The following is a 24,736-nucleotide window of genomic DNA, read 5'->3' as shown; positions in this document are numbered from 1 at the left end:
AGGACGTGGCCTGGTCTGTCATCGCAACCTTACCCACCCAGCACACCCATTTCCCACCCTCCCAGGGTATGTGTCACATCACTCCAGGGTGCTGGGACTATGTTGGCACCATCAGAGGGTCACTGTCGAGGGCAGCGGGGCGGGTTGATGATAACCCACAGAGAGCTGAGTGCTGGTGCTTCTCAATCTATGTCATTGTCTGACCCCTGCCTGTCTGCCGAGTGCTCGCTCACACCCATCACCTGCACGCGGTAATGCATTGCAGAAGAAAGTGACAGAGGCTTCCTACTGGTTGTGCACAAGAGTGTTTAATGTTCTATACAGGTCACCACTCTCCCGATAGTGCCGCCCCCACTCCGTTCCCCTCCCCCGGTGCCCACAATGACCCTCGATGTGCCTGGCCCTCCAAGATATGTCTGGGTGATTACACAGGATGCATTTCTGAGGTGGAGGCAGTCAGCTGTTTACATCGTTCCGTGGCCTTTGATGCCCCTGGTGGTCTCTGGGGGCTCAGGGCGGAGGACCCCACCTCACTTGCCGGTGGCACATGCATAGCCATGCAGTCCTATCCTGTATACTGACCCCGAGACACGGCATTATCAGAGGGGTGGGACTCGGGGGAGCTGGTGGCCATCGTCGCTGCCACATGAGATGGGTCCAGGTTGGCACTCTGTGTCCTCCTCCCAGTCGGTGCCCATAGGGCCCTGGGGTCCACCTTACGATGGAGGGGCAGCTGGTTCGAGCCCTGGCTGCCCCTGCATCATCTGGCTCTGCCAGCCCTGCAGCCTCCCCAATGTCCGCACCAGTGTGTCGATGCCAACGCCCTCGGTGATGCTCCTCAGTGACTGGGACACATCCCCAAGTGATCGGGCCATGCTCTGCAGCGCTTTGGCAATGCCCATCTGAGAGTGCGACATGTCTCGCAGAACTTCATCAAGATCAGCCTGGTACTGGTTGACATCTCCCAGCAAGGCAGTCATTCCATTGAGACCCTCAGCCATAGCCGTCACCGACTGAGCGACAGTTTGGACACCTTTACTAATGGTGCTGACGTTGTGCACCAGGCTCCACTGCGCTTGTCACCCCAGCAGTGCTGGCCTCAGTGCCACTCATTCTCCTGCCCCATAGTCTCTGGACTCCTCCAATCGGCTATGGATCTGCTGGAGTGACGCTGACATCTCCCTCGGAATGTCCCGGCCCCTCCCTATCGTCTCCAACAGCTCCGGATAAGCCCGTTCCACAGGCTCAGCATCAGGATGGGACCCAGCTGGGTCCTGGGATCCAGCAACCCTCTGACTGCTGTCTCACCTGGAGGTTCCTGCCTCCACCAGATGTGCATCATCAGCAGTGTGGTGCTCACCAGATTGTGCCCGGAAGCCTGTCCACTAACATTTCCCATAGAGGTGTGTGTATCTGCGCTGGTAGAGGGTGGGGATGACAACTGTGACGCAACTATAATGGTTGCATCCTCAGAGCTCTCCTCCGAGGTGGTCTCCTTGGAGTCAGGATAGGGTGCATCGCGGGATGGGCCGGTGCCATTGGCTGGAGGACCTGCAGGAGAATGGACATGTGGTAGGTGGGAGGGATGGGTCAGTCAGTAAGGCAATCACTACTCATATTTGGCAGGTCCTTCAGTTGTAGCCCAGTGGTTCCTCACCTCTGCGGTGTCTGCCAGCCTTCGTGTGGGTGACCGACCTGTCCTCGGCCACCCCAGTCACCTCCAGGGCCCGCTCCTCAAAAGAGTTGAGGATTCTCAAGTCCAACACCCCACCTCCAGTCTGGGCCCTCTCCCGCCGATTATGGTAGAGATTTTCCTGAGGACAGTAAGAAGTCTTACAACACCAGGTTAAAGTCCAACAGTGTTGTTTCAAATCATTAGCTTTCAGAGCACTGCTCCTTCCTCAGATGAATGAAGAGGTGGGTTCCAGAAACATATATAGACATATATATTTTCCTGAGGAGGCACAGAAATGGCACTGTTAGCCACATGCGTGGTTCACTGTTGCTAGTGGGGAGGGTGTGAAGGGAGGGTTGAGGTGGAGGGAGGGTTGAAGGGGTGGGTGGGGGGAGGGCTGAAGGGGCGTGGAGGGAAGGTTGGGGGTCGTGGATGGTCCCTTTTGGCGGGGAAGGGTTGCGTTGGTGTCAACTCACTCATGGTGCCTGGTGTAGGTTGTTGACCATTTTCCGGCACTGGGGGCCAGTCTTCCTGGTCACACTGCCCGAGCTGACTGCTGCCGCCCCCTCGTCCCAGGCCATACTGGCTGCCCTGTTGTGCACCCTCTGGAACCCTCAGGGGAATAGGACATTCCTCCCGGCCTCCACCACGCCCAGGAGCCTCCCCAGATCAGCAACCCCGAATCTTGGGGCTGGTCTCCTCGGCGCCATTGGCTGGGGTTGGCCGGGCAAGTGCATCTTAAGTGCTGCTCAACCTTGTTAGCAGGGACTGGCGAGCATGTTCCCGGCGAATCAGCTGTCGAGCCAGCATTTGAGGCGTGAAGCATCGTTAAGTGGACAAATTAATGTTGAATTGCATTGCCGGCCTCGTTGGGCCGAACGGCGGAAAGGTCACAGCAATTTCTGCTCGCTACCACACTTAGAAATCTTGCTGGAGAATTACGCTCAATTATTCTGGGGATCCGATTTGATCCACTACCAAAGTTCCACATTCTGATAATGGGGCATATTATGTACATAATGTGGGTTCTCTATCTTGCAGTTCTCAAAAATTTATTTTGTAAATTTTTGCAGCTTCCTTTTGCTCCAAGTTTTTCATGTCATCTTGTTTTCTTTATATAAATTTAGAGTATCCAGGTTATTTATTTTGCAATTTAGGGGCAATTTAGCGTGGCCAATCCACCAACCCTGCACAGCTTTGGGATGCGGGGGTGAGACCCACGCAGACACAGGGCGAATGTGCAAACTCCACACAGACAGAGACCTGGGCTGGGATCGAACCCGGGTCCTTGGTGCCGTGAAGCAGCAGTGCTAACCACTGCGCTACGATGGCGCCCGCTATCTTGTTGTTTAAACATCTTCGCTAGATTCCTCTGTACGTTCAATAATTCCTTGTTTCTTTTGAGATCTTTAATTTCTGTGATTTTTCCAAGGGGAATCCATCGTGTCATGTTCTTACTGGATGAATACATTTCACAAATGGAACATTCATTCCTACTTGTCTTAATTTCAGCCAAACACTTTTGGCATCACTGTTGGCCAGGTCTGTCTTCGACAAAGTGTTGACTTGTTTCTAATCTGCATTTCTCTTGTTGCCCTTCGTTTGGTCACTTGGTGCCCTCCCTCTGAGGGCCATTTGTTGTCTGTCATTTGGTGAATTTTGATTCCTTCATTGTGAGGTCCTTCATTGCCTCTTACCTGAAGTCTTCTTTTGCTCTCTTTTGGGGATCTTCTATTCCCTCCTCTGAGGTCTTTGTTGCATAGTGAGACCTTTTTTAAGAGTTTACCACCATCTAATTTTCCTGTCCATAGCTAATTGTTTCTTCTTGTGATTGCCGCTTTAAGTGTATTACCACTTTAAGACCCTGTAGTAATCCTTTCCGGGAAACTACTTTTTTGTTTACTCTTAAAGCTGCAGCACTACTTTCTGGTGCCAGATGTTATTTTAAGATTTTGTACTTTGTTAACTGCAGCAATGCCTTGTCTTTATCTGTATGCAGCAATTGTCCCTTTAAGGGCAACACAGCAGAGCAAGGGTCAGCTGGCCTGGGTGATCAATTGGGACCCAGAGTGGGGAATCATCCTAGGGGGAGGAGTTCTCTTAGGCAAAGACATTCCAGGACCAGCAGCAGGCAGGCTGCTGCAGTTGTAGACCTGTGTAAATAAATGCTTTGTTGTTCACTAATGAAATCCCTGAAAGCGTATCATGACATCTGGCGACGAGGATGAGAGTATCCCGACACTGTCTGTGGCTCGGCACATGTGAGTATCCAGTTTTAATAGAAGTCTGAAAAAAGAAAAGGGTATACTCATCAGAATGCCTGTCTTTCGACGAATAGACCTATTTGAGATAGTGCCAGACCCTGAGTAATGTAGCATCAGAAAACATGGACAGTTCCATGATGGGCGAGCAATAAATAGAACTGCACTGCGTGGAGCACATAGCACAAGTGACCAGCTGCAGCTGGTGGTGGTTCAGTTAAAAATAGATTCTCAGGATGTGGGAAACACTGATGAGTCTACACCTCTTTCCCATCAATAGGTATGATAAGAAGGCAGTGAACCACTTTGTGTGGTGGTACAAAATGATTCTCATCATTCAACTGTTTTACTTGCTGGGCTACCTTTGAATGACCGAACATCGCTTATTGTCACAAGTAGGCTTCAAATGAAGTTACTGTGAAAAGCCCCTAGTCGCCACATTCCAGCGCCTGTTCAGGGGGGCTGGTACAGGGAGGCGATTAACAGCCAAGTATGTGGGACTAGATTCACATGCAGACCAGGCAGCGGAAGACAGGTTCCCTTCTTTAAAGGGCTGTAGCTCAGGTTTCCTTCGTGAAGTATTGTTCCTTGCTCAGATCCAGCGAACAGTGGGCAGAATTCTCCGCAAGGCCCGACGCCGTTGTGAAACCCAGAGAGGTTCGCGACGGCGTCGGAGGCCACTCCTGGCCCCTATTCCCCCCCCCCCCCGGAGGCTAGGAGAGCCGTGCCGTAAATCTCGGCCACCGGGTCTTGTCGCTGGCGTCAAGGCCCGGCGCGCCGAGAATGATGCGGCCGGCACGCCTAATGACGTCAGCCGCGCATGCTCAGGTTGGCCGGCTCCAACCCACGCTTGCGCGGCTGACGTCATGACGGCTGACGGCTCAAACCCGCGCATGCGCGGTTGCCGTCTTCCCCTCCGCTGCCCCGCAAGACGTGGCGGCTTGATCTTGCGTGGTGGTGGAGGGGAAAGAGTGGGTCCCTTTGAGACGCCGGCCCGACGATCGGTGGGCACCGATCGCGGGGCCAGTCCCCTCCCGAGCACGGCCGTGATGCTCACTCCCCTCTCCGCCCCCCACAAACTTCAAACGGGCCTTTGGCGCCCATATTCACGACGGCAGCGACCAGGTGTGGTTGCCGCCGTCGTGAACGGCAGGCCGCTTTGCCCATCCGGGCCGGAGAATTGCCGGTCGCCGTGAAAAACGGCGAGCGCCGATTCTTCCGAGTGGGGGGGTGGGAGAATCGCGGGGGGCGCCAGGGAGGTGTGGCGTGAGTCGCCCGGCCCTCCCGTGATTCTCCAACCCGGCGTGGGGAGCGGAGAATTGCGCCCAGTGTCTCTGTATAATCTGGTGTAAAATCAACGGTGTCTGAATGAACTGTATCTCGAGTGTGCCTGGCCTTCATCAAAAGCTCCGCCTTCACGAGGAAATGTCCCAGTAAGAGACCTGCTGGGCCCAATTTTAACTGGCTCAAAATAAATTCACTTACAAGGCTTAAAATTGGGCCCACTGCATTCTGTCTGAAATGGTGAGTGTGGGGGAATTCAGGCACAACAAATAATACAAACATCAGCGAAAATAAACATTAAAAATTAAGGTTTTTTTAGAATCCCTACAGTGCTGAAAGAGGCCATTCGGGCCATTGAGTCTGCACCAATCCTCTGGAGGAGTACCCAGGCCTACTCTCCCACCCCATCCCCACAACCCCACCTAACCTACACATCCTTGGACACTAAGGACAATTGTAGCATGGCCAATCCATCTAACCTGCACATCTTTGGACTGTGGGAGGTAACCGGAGCACCCGGAGGAAACCCACGCAGACACGGGATGAATGTGCAAACTCCACACAGACGGTCACTCAAAGCCGGAATCGTGACCCGGGTCCCTGATGCTGTGAGGCACCAGTGCTAACCACTGTGTCACCCCGTGCTGCAGTGAAGCAGATATGTAGGTGGTGGGAGGTTCTCCATTTCCTCACTGCTGTCCAACTAAACCTCGAACAATAAACAGAAAAAACAAAAGTACTTGCTTCCAGCCTTACACGGGAAAGGTTTGCACGGCATACCAAAGACCATAGACTGTTCACAAAATCACATCCCAGCAAGATTCAGTGTCTTCCAGTGTGGAGAAGGTAAATTAGAGGAACAATATATGCTGAAGTTGCTTAGCATTTTAGGAAAAAGGGAAATATTATACAGAGGAGAGAATTCACTTGTATTCCTGGTGATTGAGTGACTGAATTACGATCAGCCAGCCACAAAATGGAACAGGTGGAGAGTGCTTTGTGCAGATATTTATCCAACATGGCTATCACCACTACAGTTTATATATTTATCTCCTATTGTATTTCTAATAAGGTAAGAGATTCCCGTACCAGCCTCCCCAAACAGGCGCCGGCCACAAGTGGCAACTCGTGGCTGTTCACAGTAACTTCATTGAAACCTACTTGTGACAATAAGCTATTATTATTATGTTATTATTATGAATAAGTCGGCGGTTCTTTTGTTAAATAGTTTTGTGGGCCAATTTAAACAAGCATTATAGAGCAGTTGGTATTTTAACCAGCACCGGCATGACTCAAACTGTTATGCCTAATAATAATCTTTATTAGTGTCACAAGTAGGCTTACATTAACTCTGCAATAAAGTTACTGTGAAAAGCCCCTAGTCGCCACACTCCGGCGCCTGTTCGGGCACGCCGAGGGAGAATTCAGAATGTCCAAATTACCTAACAGCTCATCTTTCGGGACTTGTGGGAGGAAAGCGGAGCATCCAGAGGAAACCCACACAGACACGGGGAGAACGTTCAGACTCCGCACAGACAGTGACCCAAGCTTGGAATCGGACCTGGGACCCTGGCGCTATAAAGCAACAGTTCTAACCACTGTGCTACCTAATGCCCTTTGACCTGTGCAAAAGAGGACTAACCACAACTCGTTCTGAGTCTCAAGGTTGTTTTTTATGGATACCATGCACGAGGACAGGATCAAAGTAAAGCCTTTGTCGCATGTAGTAATATATTTTTTACCAGACCTAAATGCAATGGATAGCTGAATTTTCCTTTGCTCTCGTTATACTGCACAGGGTGTTTACAATGTCCTTGTGTAACTTTCAACTTTGGTAACTTTGGATATATACATGACAGCTGAAAACTGTAAATGACACATGAGAGCATAATTCATCATTTTTTAATAAAATATTGGTGCAGTCAGTGCTGTGTTAATGTTTTCCTGATTGAAGATGGCGACATTGAAAGACAAATGAGGAGGACACTCAATAGCGCAGACCTTCGGCACACTGTGAGCCCAATTCAGCAGACATGAAATTAAGTCCGGTTTCGGACACGTTTAGCCGGGTGTTTCTCGATGGCTGTAGGGCTGACATTTATCCCGCCATTACCCTCACTTTGCCGGTTTTTTGAGCCTCAAGGGTTTCTCCCCACTGAGGCCACACTTTAGTCGATTTCCGCCCCCCACCCTGTTTTCTGGAGACCCCCCCATCCCGCTTCACCCCCCCCCCCCCCCCCCCCAAACCTTCTATCGGTCCCTGGAGCCCCTCCTCTAATGTGCAAGCCCACTCCCCAGGGCCATCCCCAGGCAGTGCTAACCTGCACCCAGGCACCTTGACACTGCCAGCCTGGCACCCAAGGTGTCACTGACAGGGTTCCCGGGTGGCACTGCCGGAGTGCCAGGCTGGTCGTGCCAAGGTACCTGGGTGCTGTCACGCCTGGTCCACGTTTGTGAGACCAGTTGAGGTCTCGCAGGTTCAGCCGGGCGAAAGCAGGATGAAAGCAGGGTCCAGGTATTTTAATGAGCCTAATGAGCCATCCACCTTCTGTGGCAGAGGTTAAAAAGGTGAACTGTGTGTTATGGACAGCAGAACTGAATCTGTAACAACAGTGAAATGAAACTTCACTGCTCATTTTAGGTAAAACTGTATAGCAATTCAGTTAACAATTGGATGATAAAGTTCTTATTGTATGTACAGCTAGGTTATTGAAGTTTGAACTTGTACAAGGCCTTTATAGACACCCTGGGCGAGATTTTTCTACTGCCCGCCAATCCCGTTGTGCTGGGTGTATTGCGGGAGAGGCCCAAAATGGGCTTGTCTCCAGGCACCAACTCAATGGCAAGTCACCCTGACTAGCTACACCTAGTGCGACCTGGATCACGCTTTTGTTGGGCATGATCCAGGTGATCATATTTAAATGAATCATTCGGTTCATCTAAATATGCGTGCACTGTTTGAGGCCGCATTTTCCTGGCTCCAGCCGCACCGGTCAGGCCACAATCGGGAATGGATTAGTACTGGTCTCCACAAACTGGCCCAATGTCAATGCCGGGATGGGGGTGGGGGGGGGGGGGGGGGGGGGGGGGGGGGGGGGGGGGGATGGTGCTCAGAGGCCATTGGAACTCCTGGGTGGTCGGGGAGAGGGCACTGCTCGAACACTGCCAGGGTACTGGGGCAGCTTCCAGGTGTCAGGTTGGCCTGTGCCAGGCTCCTGGGGTGCCGTATTGACATGCCAGAATGTTGGGGCAGTTCCCGGGTGCCAGAGTGCAGTGGCAGCTACCAGTTGGGCATTGCCAAGAGGCATGCCCACAAGAGGGGGAGGAAGGATAGTATGAAAGGTGAGGACGTGAAGGGGGGTATGGGGGGGCCAGGAACATTGGGTGGGTGAAGAGCAGGGAGGGTGGTCCTGAAAAGGGGGAGGGGGGAACCAAATATGGAGCGCCTCGGCAACCCCATAGCACATATGCTCACTTGGCGGAGGGGAGGGGGTGATGCCCCAGTGCCCACAAGGATGGACGGCATGAAGCAGAGGCACCCTCATGCTAACATTTAATGATGGGGATGAGGTTGCCCTCGAGGGTCAAAGGTTAGTGGTGTGGCCCCTGTCTGCGGGGTGTTGCGTTGTCCTTGGGTGGGGGCTGTGGGGACCCTCAACCTCACTTTGACATCGGGGCACCCTTTCTAAACGGCGCCCTGATATCTGGGGGCTGGTCTTGCTGGGCAGCTTAGTCCCCCCACTACAAAGAATTATTCGAGGTGTTGGGTTTACCAGTGCGGAATTTACTGGTGAGAAATCTGAAAGTATTGGATTTACCCCAAGCTCCAAAAAAAGATTAAGTGTGAGTGAATACCGGTCTGGCTCTCATCAGAAAAGCCGGCACAAATCACCCAGCCAAACTCGCCCCAAAGGCCAATAGTCATTGTTTTGGTTGAATCATATATATAACTGCTGGTTTGCAGGTTATCAGAGGGAGGAGGTTGGGGGCCACCTGGGGGGAAAGCTCCCTTGGTGGGTGGGGAGGATGAATGTTGGTTCCACTCACTCTCATGTTGCCTGGTGTAGGTCGTTGACCTTCTTCCGAAACTCGAGGCCAGTCCTCTGGTCACACTGCCTGAGCTGACTGCTGCCTCCGCCTAGTACCGGCAGCATTTGCTGCCTTGTGGTTCACCCTCCGGGATCCTTGGTGGAACGGGACATCTCTCCCGGCCTCCACCGCGTCCAGGAGCCTTCCCAAGCCAGCATCGTCACATCTTGGTGCTGGTCTCCTCGGCGTCTTTGTTGTGAGCTGGATGGGCTTGGCTGAGCAAGTGCAGCTTAAGTGCTGCTCGACCTTGTTAGCGGGAGGCCGGGCGAGTAAGTTTCTGGCGAATCAGCTGGTGAGCCGGCATTCGGGACGAGTGCCGGGAAACTCGCAACAATTCCCACTCGCTACCACGCTTGGAAATTTTTCTGGACGATCACGTCCTATAAATTCCTTCTTCATATAGGTCTGTTTGACCATTGCATTTTTGAGTTAGCCTTTCTATTTGGAGATGATCCAAAGCCTGTGTTATTACCTTGTAGCACATTCCAGCCTGTGTTTCATCTGGGTCATAACAGTCCAGCCCATACATACCCTACATTGCTCACACAATAATAATAATCTTTATTGTCACAAGTAGGCTTACATTGACACTGCAATGAAGTTACTGTTCAAGACCCTCGTCGCAACATTCCGGCGCCTGTTCGGGTTCACAGAGGGAGAATTCAGACTGTCTAATTCACCTAACAGCACGTCTTTCGGGACTTGTGGGAGGAAACCGGAGCACCCGGAGGAAACCCACATAGACACGGGGAGAATGTGCAGACTCTGCATAGACAGTAACCCAAGACGGGAATCGAACCTGGGACCCTGGAGCTGTGAAGCAATAATGCTACCAATGTGCTACCGTGCACATGGTAGTATGGTACATGTCACCCAAAACCTGCCAGGCTAGGTGAGAAAGTGAATTTAATAAATAATGTCAGGATAGTAGGAATGAACGGCATTTATATCATTCTTTTCACGACCTCAAGGTGTTCCAAAATACTCCACAACCCATGAAGAGCTATTTTCCTTTGCCAGAGTAGTTACTGTTGAAATGTAGAAAATGCAGCAATGAACATACACACAGCAACCTCCAGCCAGCAGCAATGTAATAATGACCAGATAATCTGTTTTTGTGGTGTTGTTTGTGAGATAAGTATTGACCAAGACACCAGGGATAACTCTCTTGCTCTTCCTCAAAACAGTGCAATGGAATCTTTTACAGCCTCCTGCGAGAAAAGATGGGCCTCAGTTTAACTTGTCATCTAAAAGCCAGTGTTCCAGAGAGTGCTGTGTGCCCGAATGTCAACCTGCTTTACGCTCAAGTCTCTAAATGGGACTTGAACCCACAACATACTGACTCAGAGTTGGGAATGCCAACTGCCAACTGGAAAGCCACCTGTCTGCGATAAAAACATAACACTTTACTCATACCTTCAGCGCTAGGAAACTACACATGACTCTTAATGCCTTAGGCTAATGAATGCATTTGAGTCCATCTGTTGTTCTGTATATGGCACAGTCTAACCTATGTTATCTGAAAGGTAACACACTTACCTTGTTAATTCCTGGTTCTTTGTGGCCAGTCTGGACTCAATAAAATCTGAGATGGATGAGCAGGCATCAATTATTGTTTTATTTCCACCAGCTTGCAAGGCTGACTCACTCGTGGGACATTAGAACACACACAGCTGTCTTCTAAAGTTCCCAAAAGTTAGTGAGAGCTAAGACAAAGAAATCACAGCACATATTGATTGAATCACATCAAGATTTGCATACAAGCTTCCCATAGGCCATTGTATACACCTTCTGACCTGGCCATATATCCTGATTGGCTCACTTCGCATTTTCCCAATCCTGGCCTCTTGTTACCCAGCACCCTTTTCACTATTCTCTCCACGAGGCAAAGCTCCCCTCCCCCTTCCTAGCCGATCTGTGCTCATCCCTTTGTCTCTGGCTGTGAACTCATTACCCTCAGGGTCCTACTGTCCATCATATTCGTTTGTTCACTTCCTCATTCCCTCCTTTTATCATTTCATGATAACCCATCGGGTCCAAGCTGTAGCTATGGCCCCGCAGCTAAGAAAACTCGTTGCTGCATTTCTAAATCCTGTTGCAGCACCCCATCGTCCGCTGCACCCTCGTGGACCCTAACAGCCAAGACTCTAGGGGCTAATATCCGTTCCAGCGCACCCTATATTTTACCCATCATGCATTTAAGGATGGCCAGGCCCACAAAGATGCAGGCGAGATAGTCAAGAGCATACCGGTTCTGCATGGCAAACAACCTGAGTTGAGATAATTCCTTGGTTATTGCCCCGAGGGCCCCCAAGGTTTCGTTGCCCAGGATGGTAAGGCCACAAATAACTGAACCTGCCCAGCGTGCCAACTGGTGGTGCAGTATCCACGCAGAGGGGCAAGGGACCGTAATAGGGACTAGAGTCCCAGTTCATCCAGCTTCGGAACGTCCATTCAGGCCTCCTAGCAATGCGGAAAGCCCTAATTCCAACAGTGATATGAGAGACATTCGCCCAGCCACAAAGGAGCTGGATGCATGGCGTCAGCGGGACACAAGTGGCATTGTAACAGGCGCATTGACCTGATGTCAGGGTTATGCAACACTTTGGATCAGTACAAGTGGAGAACAGACATGATATATTCAGTTTCATCTCTACCAGCAAACAGCCGTACCCCTCACTGCTGAAACAATTCTCGCACGACTGGGAATCTCTATTGGGAGTGAAGGGGCTAGGTACATACGCCCTCCACCGTTGTAGACTATCATACTGTGAGTGGGAATTATCCCGAGGGAGGGGAAGGCAAATAGCTGGTGGGGCCGAACCCGGATCGTAAGGAAGAGTAACTTGCTCGGGCGGTGGCTCGGAACTCTGACAATGAGTCACCGTTTGGGGAGTTCCCCAAAGCGGTAAGATGGAAAATAACCTAGACACCAATGAGGGGTTTGGGTAGCAGACAACCGGCTCCTGGCTATACATGCAGTGGTAGATTTGGTAGAAGAGATTCATGCTGCCCAGGTTCCCTTCATTCTGGGTCCTAAGTGAAGTAAGTATAACCTCCTGATAACCTGCGTTCTGGTCGTGCCTCCCTTCTTACTCGTTCTGTCCTCTTGCTATTCCTCCTCTCTCTCCCCTACAACCTTTTCCTACCCCCTCCGCATGGTCTGATTTTACCTTTATGACACGAGTCTTATCACATCCAAAAGCAAAAGTACATTTACTCTAAAATAAGGCAATGTCCATCCAATGGTCCCGTCCCAACGCCGGGACTGATATAAGTGTTTCATGAGCTCTTCATTGTCCTTTAACTTGATAACCTTCCATGAGTCGATACTGTGCCCTCGTACATGGGGGCATCGGAGAACGTCACCTCTGCATAAGTGAAATGTCCACGTAGTTTGGTCGGGATTACCGGTACAGACGGTGTTCCAAGTGAGGCAAAGCCGAAGACAGCACAATCCGTCATGCTCCACACCTGTAAAACAGCGCTGGGGAAAAGAGGCAGGTTAGTGACCGACCATTGTGCAGTGGTGGACATGGACGCAAGCACTCCGCCCCTCCACTTTTTTTTTCCTCTTTTTTTTTATAAATTTAGATTACCCAATCATTTTTTCCAATTAAGGGGCAATTTAGCGTGGCCAATCCACCTACTCTGCACATTTTTGGGTTGTGGGGGTGAAACCCACGCAGACACGGGGAGAATGTGCAAACTCCACACGGACAGTGACCCAGAGCCGGGATCGAACCTGGGACCTCAGCGCCGTGAGGCAGTTGTGCTAACCACTAGGCCACCGTGCTGCCCGCCCCTCCACTTTAACTGCAGTGGGGGTGGTAAGGAGAACTTGGAAGGGCTCCGTTCACTGTGGCTCCAACCCCTTCCGAGTCCAGTTCTTAACCATGACATAACTACCAGGCTGCACTGAAAGCGAGCTATGTATTACATATGGCCCTATTTGACACATTTTTATTCCCTATATATTTAGAGTACCCAATTCATTTTTTTCCAATTAAGGGGCAATTTAGCGTGGCCAATCCACCTACCCTGCACATCTTTGAGTTGTGGGGGCGAAACCCACACAAACACGGAGAGAATGTGCAAACTCCACAGGGATAGTGACCCAGAGCCAGGATCGAACCTGGGACCTCGGCGGCGTGAGGCAGCAGTGCTAACCACTGCACCACTGTACTACCTGGCCTATTTGACACATACCATCAGCATGCGTTTCTCTGAATATAGTCTTTCATTCTATGTGTATAACCCTCTCCAGCTCGAATAGAAGGAATTCTCTTGCTGTCATAAACACCACGGGCGCAATTCTCCCCCCTCCCACGCCGGGTGGGAGAATCACGGGTGCACCGGGCGAGTCCTGCGCCGTCCCAGCACCCGCACGCGATTCTCCCACCCCCCCGAAACCGGCGCGCCAAGATTTACGGCAGGCCGCTTGTGAAATCGCCGCTCGCCATTTGTAACGGGCGAGCGGCGATTCTCCGGCCCGGATGGGCCGAGTGGCCTGCCCAATAAGACGTGTTCACGCCGGCGCCAACCACACCTGGTCGCTGCCGGCATGAACAGCGTGGGAACGCTGCGGGGGCAGCGTGTGGCGGGATCGAGCACCGGGGGGGGCGCTCAAAAGGGGTCTGGACCGCGATCGGCAGGCCGGCCTCTCTGAAAGATGCACTCCTTTCCTCCGCCGCCCCGCAAGATCACTCCGACATTTCTTGCGGGGCGCCCACGGGGAGGACAGCAACCGCGCATGCGCGTTAGACTGTAGAAGTATTCAAATATTTTATTGCAGCAGTCTAATAATTTATAACATGATCGGGCCTCTTATGGCAATAGAAACTCCCTCTTCCAACACTATTTATTTAAATAAATTTACAGTACCCAATTCATTTTTTTCCAATTAAGAGGCAATTTAGCGTGGCCAATCCACCCACCCTGCACATCTTTTGGGTCGTGGGGTCCACGCAAGCACGGGGAGAATGTGCAAACTCCACACGGACAGTGACCCAGAGCCGGGATCGAACCTGGGACCTTGGCGCCGTGAGGCAGCAGTGCTAACCCACTGTGCCACCGTGCTGCCCTCTTCCAACACTATTAAATACAGAAGTCAGGCAGGTGTGGGTAAAAGTGAATTTTATTCAGCCGCAAAGCTGGTTGTTGTGAAGCCAAGCCATTACTGCCGGTTACAAATCAAATGGGGAAAGCAAAGGTCACAGGTACATTAAATAAATTCACATTTATTTTGCCAGAACTACATTAGCCAGATTATGCCTATTGTTTCCCCCTCAGCATTAGCTTTGATTTTATACACAGCTTTAAATATTTTTTTCCCTGATAATATTTCTTTCATGCTTGGAGATAAAAAGCATAATGTTCTGAGCAAAACACTTTGTTCAAAAATTTCTTGGAAATAAAGTGATCCTTCGCAGCATATCAAATAAACAGAAAGCAGAGTGCTCGTGAGGGTGCTTTTTTTTAAGTGAAGAACAAAAACCAGTGAAAAGATTACACTAATTTGCATAGTTCTTTCATTCCCAAATACCTTGGTGCCTCGTGTCAATGAAGAGGTTTGGTTAAATAACTGTTTTAACATTTGTTGTTTTTTATTCAGGACCTCCCTCATTCCAGTTGGACTGACTGCTCCGAATAATGGCATTTTGCCATTTAGTACTGTCAGTATTTATCCATTTTGGGACAGGAGTGATGAGGCATACAGATAGCAAATGCTGGCATGGTATGTAAATTGTGAGTTTGTAAGTTACTAATGGTATAGCTGTGATAATATGTTGCTTTTTTTATGAATATGGTTATGAACCAACCATCTGTAAATGTGACATTGAGATTTGTGTATGACGATTTGTAATGCCCAAAATGACAAAATACGTGCTTATCAGAAGGCAGTGACCAGGGCACCCCTCCCTCCTCCCCCATTCCCCGTAGTTCCTCATAGGCAGGGGAGGGGGTAATCCTTTTATTTTGATAAAAACTTATGGATTGTTCAGAGGTTTATTCTGCTCCTATTTGCCTGAAAAGTGCAGCACGGTAACATAGTGGCTAGTACAGTTGCTTCACAGCTCCAGTGTCCAGGTTCGATTCCCGGCTTGGGTCATTGTCTACGTGGAGTCTTCACATTCCCCCCATGTGTGCATGGGTTTCCTCTGGGTGCTCCGGTTTCCTCCCACAGTCCAAAGGTGTGTGGGTTAGGTGGATTGGCCATGCTAAATTACCCTTAGTGTCCAAAAAGGTTAGGTGGTGTTACTGGGTTACGGGGATAAACGGGACAGGCTGGAGGTGTGGAGCTTAAGTAGGGTGCTCATTCCAAGGGCCAGTGCAGACTCGATGGGCTGAATGGCCTCCTTCTGCACTGTAAATTCTATGAATCTTCATCTGGTGAGACCCACCTACCTAACTGGAGGCCAATATGCTTCATTCCACTGGGAGTGCCGGCCATCGGTAATATGCCGCAATCTGACTGAGCCAGGGAAGCAGGAATTCCCATTGTAAGGAGTACCTACTCCAGTCTCTACTGCTCCTGTTATCATTGGCCTTGTAAGGAGTGGCTGGAGATGCTGCACATTACGAGTCCAATCAGAAAAATCCTTGAGTGGGCGGGTCCCAGGTTGACCAGGCCTCGACTGTTTACTGGTGGATTCTGATTCACTCCCGCTGGAGCTAAACTGGCAGCTTGGTGCTACCCCCGAGGAAATTTGGTGCCGGTGCATTATCCTGCTGCTAAAGTACATGTGCCGGTGCTCTGCATTCTTGAAATGAATATTTGGGTTTGTTTTCGCGAGGCAGATGAGAAGATGAGCGAACTTATGGAAAGGTCTGTAGAAATTATAGACATTCTAGGGCAACACGGTGGCGCAGTGGTTAGCTCTGCTGCCTCACGGCAGGTTCGATCCCGGCTTCGGGTCACTGCCCGTGTGGAGTTTGCACATTCTCCCCGTGTTTGCATGGGTTTCGCCCCCACAACCCAAAGATGTGCAGGGTAGGTAGATTGGCCACGCTAAATTGCCCCTTAATTGGAAAAAAATAATTGGGTACTCTAAATTTTAAAAAAAAGAAATGACAGATATTCCAGAGTAATAATTTGCTCCATGTAAGGTAAGAGTTACAAATTGATTCAGTCATCAAAAAATTCATGTGTCCACGTTGTGTTTTCAGTGCCATAGACTGAATGACATGAGTTGTCCTGCATGTATATTTGGCCATAAGCGCCATCACAAAGCTCAGCATTAGAAGTATGTTCAGTGTGAAGGAATTAACATGAAAATTGGCTGGGAACATATTTATTTTTCCAAATTTTTTTGAGCTTTGACAAAGAGTCATCCAGACTTGAAACGTTAGCTCCCTTCTCTCTCCACGGATGCTGTCAGACCTGCTGAGCTGTCCAGGATTTTCTGTTCTTGTTTATTTTTCTAAAATCTGCTCTCGCTACTAACGTAACTCTCTCTTAAAGGAACTTACAAAATAATTGCAGGTGGCCCTTTAAGCTTGCTGGACAACTTCACTGATAGGTAAAAATAAGAATTCCATTGCTAAATCCCTCATGGAAACTTCTGCTCTGTGAGTGCATCAATTGTGTGAAATTTTTCCACGTAAGCTGGAACTTGCTAAATCAGCCTGTGTGATCCATCAACACCATGGTGTCTGGCAGCCTGTTTATGGTTTTAAAGATTGCGATTACTGTAGATGCCATGACTGGAAACCCGTTGTTTATTCAGAGCTTTACCCCTGCGGCTGCAATGTTTTCTTTTAACATAATACCAGCAACACCCCCCCCACCCTTCTCCCCAAAGGTTTTCTGTCCTTTAAAAGATTGATATTTGTAAATAGGTGCTATGCAGCAAGCTATCCACCACTTCATATATGGGGATTTTAAAAAATGTAATTTTATACTACTTTCAATTTTTGATTTAAGTTTTATTCCAGACTTCAAGAGACAGAGAAATGCTTTGTGCATTGTTCCTGGCTCCTCAATTGATTTTAATTTGAGTGTTTCAAGTACAGAAAATTTAACTGCACTAGCCAAGAAAATAATGCTTTCTCTTGGAAATGCAGCCTTGCCTCAACATTATTGGCACCCATATTTTTTAAGGGTTAATGACCTTAACAGATTCAATCTATTTTTTTTTGTTCCTTTTCTTCACGACATAGGTTCACTTCTTTAAGATTATGGGAGGGGTGGGGGAGGGGGGGGGGGCGGCGGTCTTTGCCTTTGTTAAATCAACCTCTTTTTTTTTCCTAGGTTGCTACTTCCTTGAATGATTTAATGTAAAGGTTTATTTAAAACTGTTTGAACATGATTTTTTTTTTATTTCCCTGTGGAAACTTTTCTAAAGGGCATTAGCCATGTAAGCAAAACGGTCCGCAAATCTGTGATTTAATTTTGAACTGTTGTACACCATCTTCCATATGGAAATGAAGATAATCCAACTCGAGGTTTTTTTGCACCTCATTTAGGAGAGCCTGAGCCTTGAAGATTATCGCAGGCTCACACTGAGGGAAGATTTTATTCAGCATGGATTGACCAACGCACACTTCCCTAAATCCTGTGCGACAGAGCAAGTTGATGTCAGAGCCTCCACGATAAAGATTTAAAGAAGGAATGTAAAAAAAAAGGGGGGGAGGTTCATGGCTAATGTCATAGGTGGGGGATTTAATATATGATGTGCAAAAGCTGAATGGCAGCTGAAGATTTAAACCGAAATAATCACTGAAGGACACCTCCATGGGCCTATTTAGTATTCTTTAATGCAATCATATTTGAGCAATTACATACATGGATAAACGCGTGAGGATCTAAACAGTAGTCAATATTTTCATACAGCTGCTTCTTCATCAGATGTAACCCGGCTGAACAGAATAATGAGTTTGAACAATTAACCGTCATTTCATGTATTTTCTTTCAAAAGCACAGGTAGGGATAAATTAACATATTCTACTATAGCCAACTGGGGCTGATAGAGATATCTATTAGCAGGCTCTTATGTCCATGTTCTCTATTTGTACTTTCTAAAATGGATTTTGAACAAAATATATACTGGTGGTATTATGCTGCTAAATAATTGTGTTCCAAATCCTGCTTTAAGTCACCTGGAAAAGGATCTAATTTAGTAAGAAATCACTGGTGATTGAATAAGAACCCTGGAATAAATAATTGAAAGCGGGGGAAGAGAAAGACATTAACAAGACAAAAAACATTTGAATAAATGAAGTAGCAACTGGTTAAAATGAATGAAAATAAAGAAAAAAATGAATGGCTAATTTCTCTAATTAGCGAGGCCGAGCCTGAGCTTTGTTGCTTTGATGAAGTCATTAGCATCACAATTTTGTTTCTATCTTTTGTGATGATGTCATCCGCTCACTCCTCTTGCTCTTCGGAATTTTCACTTTTTGACCAGTGTCTTACTTCCAGAGGAAAGGGGTGGAGCCAGTTGTTGACCTTCGCATTGGGATCGATAATAGCTGAAAAGTTAGGCAAGGGGTCTTGTTTGGAATGATACCATGGAAGAACATCCTGGGCTGGATTTTCCAACTTTAGGGCTATGTCCGGAGGATCCGTGGCGTTTTACATGGGAAAAATCAGCGCGACCCCAGCACCGATCCTCCGACCAGTGAAGGAATAGCAACCGCGCCACGTAAAACGCACGGCCTTCCCGATATAATCACCTGGAGAATTGCTGGGTCCGTGGCCGAGCATGCGCACGACGATGACCTGCAGCGTCCGCACTGTACAACATGGCACCAGCAATGCGCGGACCCGATTTGGCAGTTAGTGCCACCCCCCCCACCAGTCCTCCCAGCCATCGCTGAAGCCCACCTGACCAGCAGCACAGCTCCCGCCCGACTCTTGGCGACATTGGACACAGTCTGTAGCCAATCCGACCGTTGACACCTGAAGACAACCGCGCGGTCGGGAACTCGGCCCATCAAGGGAGGAGCATTGGGGGGAGGATCTTCAGGTAACGTCCTGAGGCCGTCCCAATGGCGTGCAGGGTGCGCCATGCTCCTCGATGCTTCCGTTTTGGAGGGGGTGGAGCATCCGAAAACAGGCGCCGCCCCCGATTCGGTTGTAAAAAGGGATTCTCCGCCCAATTGCTGATTACGAAATCGCATCGGGGAACGGAGAATCCCACCCCCTATCTTTGCGTTATTAAAGGGACGGTGTGGGGAAGAGAGCTTCCATTTGAGGAGACGCTGCCATCAGTACAGGGACAGGGAGGGGTCATTCGAACAGACGTGACTTGAACCATGCTGGCACCAGGGTCCAAGCAGAGTCCCAAATTGGGGGTGGTAGTCACAGGAACTTTAAACTATTAAATGAGATGGTGGGAAGGTCGTATAAGTATTGATTCTGAAGCATGCGAAAGGGTATAGAGTAAAATAACAGTCAGCAATTATGTTTTCGGCAATACAGATAAAGGGAAAATGTAAATGAAAAGATGTAAATGTAATGTGTCATCTTCGGCTCGAACACAAAAAGCATGACTGACACTCCAGTACAATATTGAGGGAGTGCTGTACTGTCAGACGTGCCGTCTTTCAGACAAACCATTGAACTGAGCCATCTGCAGGCTCAGGTGGATATAAATACCAATGATTCTGTTTTGACGATCAGCGGGGGAAGTGGCCACTATTTATCCCCGAATGAGCTTCACTAATACAGATTATCTGGTCATTATCACATTGCTGTTTGGGGAAGCTTTCTGCACACAAATTGGTTGCTGTGATTCCTACATTACAATAGTAATTGCACTTCAGATGTACTTAATTGGCTGTAAAACACATTGAGACATCTGGAAGTCATGGAAAATGCTATATAAACGCAAGTTGTTTTAAAATTAAACCGGGAGAAAGAAGTAGGAAATGTGTGAGTTAAGCACGAGGGTGTAAGGGAAGGTTAGTGTTTGCAGTCTAAATAAGCATTCTTTATACCAGCACACAGAGTATGAAGAATAAATTGAATGAATTGTAGGCACAAGGAATATGACATGGGGGGCGATTTTCTGGCCGCTTCACGGTTACGCGAGAGCGTGACGAGGCCATTAAATCGTGGGTGAGGCCAAAAACGAGAACCGCGCCGGGCACTGATCTGTTTACGATCTAACTGGCCTGTACCCGTTGGCGAAATCAGTATCCTGCCATAGCATGTCGAGAAACCAATAATCACCACTTACGGTCAATCTCCATACATGCTGGAGGTGGAGGGGGAGGAATATGTGGCGACCTCCAAGGAGGAGGACGAGGAAGAGGAGGCACTGGACCAGGAGGGACTGGAGGACGAGCTGGGGGAGGACCCACAGGACCAGCTGGAGGATGGAGTATTGGTGGAACCGTGGAGGGTCCAGCAAGCCCAGAGGCTTCACATAAGACGTGGCCTCGTTCGTCATTCCCCCACTCCACAATCCTCCCCCTCCTCCTCCCCCTCTCTTCACCTTTTCTATCTGTGCGTAATTGCGCTCCACAGCGGCCAATGTCCTTACGTGAATGTTATTGGCCTTTCTCTTCCGTCAGCCATGCTGTGGGACAATACACATCACCAAAAGAGGCTTGGAGGGGTTGGAATGTGTCAATAACCCAGACGTCAGCTGCTGCTTCATCCTGGCAAAAGCTTTGTCCTGCGGCACTCTCCATGCTCATTCTTGGTGCTTTTTTAGCAATGTGTGTATTCGGGCGAAGATGGTCACTAGACGAGGAATAAACGTCCCACAATAGTTTACGAGACCTAAGAATGACTGTAACTCTGTCACGTTTTTCAGAGTGGGGGCTTGTCTAATTGCCCGCACCTTTTCCTCGACCAGAAGTAGTCCTCCCGGTCCACCACGATACCCCAAGCGTGTCACTTTCTTGGCATAGAAAACACATTTTTCACTCTTGAGGCAGACGCCCGTCTCAGAAAACTGTCGGAGGACTTTCTCCGGGTTGCTCAGGTGCTCCCTTTCCACAGCTCTCGTGATCAGGACATCATCCAGGTAGACCACCACACATGATAGCCCCCTTCGGATGGTCTCTGTAATGCACTGAAAGATTGAACAAGCCGATGACACTCCAAACGGCAGCCTTGTTTATTCGCAGAGGCCTTTTTCGATATGAATAGCTATGTAACACCTGGAATCAGCATGGTGTCCAGCTCCAGCTGGAGGTAGACATGGCTCATGTTGAGCTTACCTTCAGCTAACTTCACGTATCGGTCTTCTATCTGCGGCATTGGGTACTGTCCAGATGGGAGACCTTGTTACAGTCAACTTCCAGTCGGTTGAGTTCATCCTTGACCTTTGCCAGCGGCACATAGGGGACTAGGCAGACCAGGAAGTAGTTAGTTTGGGCCATCGGGTCACATATGGTTTGGTCACAGCTCCTTTAATTTTTCCCAGTCCTTCTCTTGTAACCTGCACAGATCCTATTGGATGGACAATTGGTTACCCCATGGATCTTGGGGAATATGGGGTTGGATTCTCCGATTTTGAGGCTCTGTCTGGAGGAAGTGTCTAGTTCTACGATGAAAAAAATCGACAAGGCCCCAGCACCAATCCTCCGACCGGTAAAACACATGGCCTTTACGAAATAAACAACCGGATAATTGCCAGGTCCGTGGCCAACCATGCGCATGGCAATGACCTACAGCGGTCACGCCGTACAAGTTGTCACCGGCTGCTCGTGAACCCGACCTGTCAGATAGTGCTCTCCTGGACACCCTGTTACCACCCCGGACCATCACCCCCCCCCCCCCCCCCCCCCCCCACCCCAGTCCCCCGGCCCTGGCCAAAGTCCCCCATGCAAGCGGCACGGCTCACCACCACCCTCCCCCCAACTGTGGTGGCGCTGGACACAGTCCACAGCTGCCACGCCAAGTTCACATAAACTGAGAGCACAAACGAACCGCACCGTCGTGAACTCAGGCCATCGCTATCAGGGGCGGAGCATTGGGCAAGGGTCTTCAGGTAACGTCCTGAGTCTGCCCCAATGACGTGCGGCATACTCCCCGATGATGCCGTTTTGAAGGGATGGAGCATCCAAAAATAGGCCCTATTAACAGCAGCCTAATGGACAGCTGCCTGTAAGTTACCGGGTAATTATTGTAACAACTATGGATAGGGTCGCCTTTGTTACCGTAAACTCAACTGTTGAACTCCAGTCCTGATTCTCCTGAAAGTCTGCCTCCCAAATACTGAAACTGCAGCCCCCGTGTACAACTCCATCTCTAGAGGGTGGCCGTTCACCTGGATGGTAATCCTAATGTGAACAACTTGTGGCACAGCATGAAATGCAATTTCATACATTCCTCGTCACCAGGTTGTTCTAAGTGGAGGGTCCGGGATGTGGGCTAGTGTCTCCCTTGGGTTGGGCGGTGAATTTGCTGGCTGCCCTATGGTTTCCTGTCCATGCAATTTCGCTGGTCACAAGTGCCACACTGCCTTGGACCATCCTCCATTGATTCTAGCGAGGCGCCCTGCCTGGCTATAATAGTCCTTGACCACTGGGCCACGTGTTCGGATCAGGGCTGGGTCCCGAGGGTCCCTGTCCTAGGAGACACTGTGCACCGGAATGGGGGTGGCGTCCTACGCTGGTTACCTCCATTCCTGACATCCCCTGTAGTTCCTGGACTCCCTTCTTCACACTCTCCCAAGCTAGGGAGATCTTGATGGCCTATTTCAGGCCCAGCAATGGCCCATCTAGCAATTTCCACTGAGGCTGCCATATTATTTATTCAGCATACAAGGAGGTCACATAGCATCTCGGGTAGGGGTGGCCCATAGTCACAAAACTCTACCAATGTGCGCAATTATGTCCAAACCTCAGTAACGGACTCCCTTAAGGTAATCTTGGCTGTATAACGGCTTGGGGTCATAGTGGTTTGCTGCAAGCACCACTAACTCTTTGAATGTCTTGGAGTCTGGAGACGTGCGGTACACCAGGCTTTTTGTGATGCTGAAAGTGGGAGCCCCACAGACGGTCAGAAGAATAACCATCTGCCGATCATCTTCAACAAAAGTGTTTACCTTAAATAAATAGCCCATATGCTCCACGTACCACGAAGAGGAGTCCAGTCCTCTACCCCCGCATCAAATGTATCGAGTCTATGGCATTTCCAAAATGGTGCAAACCTTATTGTGTTGTGAAGAAAGGTGGTTGTGCTCCAAATGGTCAGGAGCGCCGACTGTAGTTCCGCTTTATCCTCATTGCCAATTTAATAGTCACAGTGGAGCCCGGAAAGGAGAGTGAAAATTAATGGTTTATTTCCAAAAGTAAAGTATATACATGCAACAATCCCAGTCCCAGCTGGGATTACTCTACAGCTCGGCTCCTATCTGGGCCGGCTTTTAATGTCCTGAGTTAACTATCCCGCTGAGGGGATACTGCTCACTGAGGGGGGGGAGCTCGTACTCCACGAGGCTCATGGGGAGATTAATTAGGTCGCCTTGTGGGTCACTTCCTCTTTTTCTATGCAGAAAGCACTAAACTGTCTTTCATGTGGTCCAAGAACTGTCCATCATAGGTAGATATTTAGAAACATTGCTGTTAGTTTCACAGCTGGGTGTTTCAAGGTCACTCAAGCATGAAGGGAGACGAATGAAACAATGCAGACAGCTGGGCATGTGTGGAAGCTGCCAATGGTGGCCTAGAGAAATATAAACAAAGGCTTGCAGATCAAAGATCTGACGGGGTTTAAACTCAGCTGACTGTTTTTTTCTTTTCAGGAATTGACAGGGGCTGCATCCTCTGTCTAAGCTGGCAGGCATATTGCCCAGGTTGAGTCTTAAACAATGATTTTTCCACTGCCTGTCTGGTCTTCTCACTAGCTTCCAGGCGGGATTCTGTCTTATGGGGGTTTCCAGGCTGGGGCCTCTCATGGGGGGGAGGGGGTGGAGGTGGGGGGGGGGGGGGGTAGTTACAGGCAGTGATCTCTCTTATGAGGGGATTCCAGGCAGGGGGTCTCTCTAATGTGGGGGTATGTGGTGGAGGGGTTTCTCTAATTGGGGGCTCTCTGTTGGGGCCTTTCTAATTGGAGGTTGTCTGCTGGGTATCTCTCTGATTGGGGATTGTCTGGCAAGGGTCGCTCTAATTGGTGGGTATCTGGTAGGGGTCTCTGATTGGGGGTTCTCTGGTGGAGTTCTCTCTGATCGGTGGGTCTCTGATAGGGGTCTCTCTGATTGGAGGTTGGCTGGTGGGGGTCTCTAATTGGAGGTTCCCTGGTGGGAGACTCTCTAATTGGAGGTTCCCTGGTGGGAGACTCTCTGATTGGAGATTGTCTGGTGGGGGTCTGTCTGATTGGAGGTTCCCTGATAGAAGTCTCTCTGATTGGAGGTTCCCTGGTGGGGGTCTCTGTAATTGGAGGTTCCTTGGTGGGATCTCTCTGATTGGAGGTTGTCTGGTGGGGGTCTCTCTGATTGGAGGTTGTCTGGTGGGAGCCTCTCTA

General features: G+C 49.5%; 1 long non-coding RNA gene across 2 annotated transcripts in view; it reads left to right on the top strand.

The window, feature by feature from the left end:
- The window catches only part of LOC119977344, a 71,083-nt gene that overhangs the window by 8,379 nt on the left and 37,968 nt on the right, over positions 1-24,736 (top strand). The window contains exons 2-3 of one of the 2 annotated variants that reach the window (XR_005463180.1): positions 14,924-15,046; positions 17,779-18,382. This is a non-coding gene — a long non-coding RNA (uncharacterized LOC119977344). Of the gene's footprint in view, positions 1-14,923; positions 15,047-17,778; positions 18,383-24,736 lie in introns of those variants that run through there. The other variant, XR_005463179.1, reaches the window with a different exon arrangement.

Source organism: Scyliorhinus canicula, chromosome 1 (genome assembly GCF_902713615.1).
Source record: "Scyliorhinus canicula chromosome 1, sScyCan1.1, whole genome shotgun sequence".
NCBI lineage: Eukaryota > Metazoa > Chordata > Chondrichthyes > Carcharhiniformes > Scyliorhinidae > Scyliorhinus > Scyliorhinus canicula.
Note: the sequence above shows the minus strand (reverse complement) of the source record. Positions and strands in the feature narration are given on the sequence as shown.